Below are 2,877 nucleotides of genomic sequence, written 5' to 3' on the forward strand. Positions count from 1 at the left end.
AAGAGCCATAATAATGATTCCATACAACAACAAAGAATACTACATTGATGTGATCACAATTTCGTCCACCAAGAACGGCGCCAAAAACTTGGTGGACGAAATTGTGATACAAGAGTTCCAGGCACTGTTAGAGAAGCTTTTTCTTTCAACAACTCCGTTCAACTTAACCAGCAAGTATACTGGGTCATCCAAGTAATACCTTACGTGAGTAAGGGTCGATCCCACAGAGATTGTTGGTATGAAGCAAGCTATGGTCACCTTGTAAATCTCAGTTAGGCAGATTAAATGGTTATGGATTTCGAAAATTAATAATAAACAGAAAATAAATTAGGATAGAAATACTTATGTAAATCAATAGTGGGAATTTCAGATAGGCGTATAGAGATGCTGTGCTCCTCTTGAATCTCTACTTTCTTATTACATTCATCCAATCCTTCTTACTCCTTTCCATGGCAAGCTGTATGTAGGGCATCACCGTTGTCAATGGCTACATCCCATCCTCTCAGTGAAAATGGTCCAAATGCTCTGTCACAGCATGGCTAATCATCTGTCAGTTCTCAATCAGGTTGGAATAGAATCCCTTGATTCTTTTGCGTCTGTCACTAACGCCCGGCCTTCAGGAGTTTGAAGCTCGTCACAGTCATTCAATACCGGAATCCTACTCGGAATACCATAGACAAGGTTAGACTTTCTGGATTCCCGGAATCCTACTCGGAATACCACAGACAAGGTAAGACTTTCCGGATTCCCATGAATGCCGCCATCTATCTAGCTTATACCACGAAGATTCTATTGGGGAATCTAAGAGATATGCGCCCGGCCTAAGGTAGAACGGAAGTGGTTGTCAGTCACGCGCGTTCATAGGTGAGAAGGATGATGAGTGTCACGGATCATCACATTCATCAAGTTGAAGTGCAACGTATATCTTAGAATAAGAATAAAAGAGAATTGAATAGAAAATAATAGTAATTGTATTGAAACTTGAGGTACAGCAGAGCTCCACACCCTTAATCTATGGTGTGTAGAAACTCCACCGTTGAAAATACATAAGTGAAAGGTTTAGGCATGGCCGAATGGCCAGCCCCCTAAAACGTGATCAATAGCCTCCTAAGATGAAGAATAAAACAAAACTGAGACCAAAGATGTCTAATACAATAGTAAATTATCCTATTTATACTAGACTAGCTACTAGGGTTTACATGAGTAAGTAATTGATGCATAAATCCACTTTTGGGGCCCACTTGGTGTATGTTTGGGCTGAGCTTGATCTATCCACGAGCTGAGGCTTTTCTTGGAGTTGAACACCAAGTTATGACGTGTTTTGGGCGTTCAACTCCGGGTCGTGACGTGTTTCTGGCGTTTAACTCCAGACAACAGCATGTAATTGGCGTTGAGCGCCACTTTACGTCGTCAATTCCCGAATAAAGTATGGACTATTATATATTGCTAGAAAGCTATGGATGTCTACTTTCCAACGCGGTTAAGAGCGCGCCATTCGAGGTTCTATAGCTCCAGAAAATCCATTTTGAGTGCAGGGAGGTCAGATTCCAACAGCATCAGCAGTCCTTTGTCAGCCTCCTTATCAGAGTTTTGCTCAAGTCCCTCAATTTCAGCCAGAAATTACCTGAAATCATAGAAAAACACACAAACTCATAGTAAAGTCCAGAAATGAGAATTTAACATAAAAACTAATGAAAACATCCCTAAAAGTAGCTTGAACTTACTAAAAACTACCTAAAAACAATGCCAAAAAGCGTATAAATTATCCGCTCATCACAACACCAAACTTAAATTATTGCTTGTCCCCAAGCAACTGAAAATCAAGTAGGATAAATAGAAGAGAATATACTATAAATTCCAAAATATCAATGAATATTAATTCTAATTAGATGAGCGGGACTTGTAGCTTTTTGCTTCTGAACAGTTTTGGCATCTCACTTTTTCCTTTGAAGTTTAGAATGATTGGCTTCTCTAGGAACTTAGAATTTCGGATAGTGTTATTGACTTTCCTAGTTAAGCATGTTGATTCTTGAACACAGCTACTTATGAGTCTTGGCCGTGGCCCTAAGCACTTTGTCTTCCAGTATTACCACCGGATACATAAATGCCACAGACACATAACTGGGTGAACCTTTTCAGATTGTGACTCAACTTTGCTAGAGTCCCCAGTTAGAGGTGTCCAGAGCTCTTAAGCACACTCTTTTTGCTTTGGATCACAACTTTAACTACTCAGTCTCAAGCTTTTCACTTGGACCTTCATGACACAAGCACATGGTTAGGGACAGCTTGATTTAGCCGCTTAGGCCTTGATTTAATTTCCTTGGGCCCTCCTATCCATTGATGCTCAAAGCCTTGGATCTTTTTTACCCTTGCCTTTTGGTTTTAAGGGCTATTGGCTTTTTCTGCTTGCTTTTTCTTTTTCTTTCTATTTTTTTTTCGCAAGCTTTTCTTTTTTTTTCATTGCTTTTTCTTGCTTCAAGAATCAATTTCATGATTTTTCAGATTATCAATAATATTTCTCTTTGTTCATCATTCTTTCAAGAGCCAACAGTTTTAACATTCATGAACAACAAGATCAAAAATATGCACTGTTTAAGCATTAATTCAGAAAACAAAAAGTATTGTCACCACATCAATATAATTAAACTAAATTCAAGGATAAATTCGAAATTCATGTATTTCTTGTTCTTTTGAATTAAAAACATTTTTCATTTAAGAGAGGTGAAGGATTAGTGGAATTATTCATAACTTTAAGGCATAGTTACTAAACACTAATGATCATGAAGTAGAGACACAAAACATAGATAAACATAACATAGAAACCGAAAAACAGAAAGAAATAAGAACAAGGAATGAATCCACCTTAGTGATTCTTTT

This window comes from Arachis duranensis, chromosome 1 (genome assembly GCF_000817695.3).
Source record: "Arachis duranensis cultivar V14167 chromosome 1, aradu.V14167.gnm2.J7QH, whole genome shotgun sequence".
NCBI lineage: Eukaryota > Viridiplantae > Streptophyta > Magnoliopsida > Fabales > Fabaceae > Arachis > Arachis duranensis.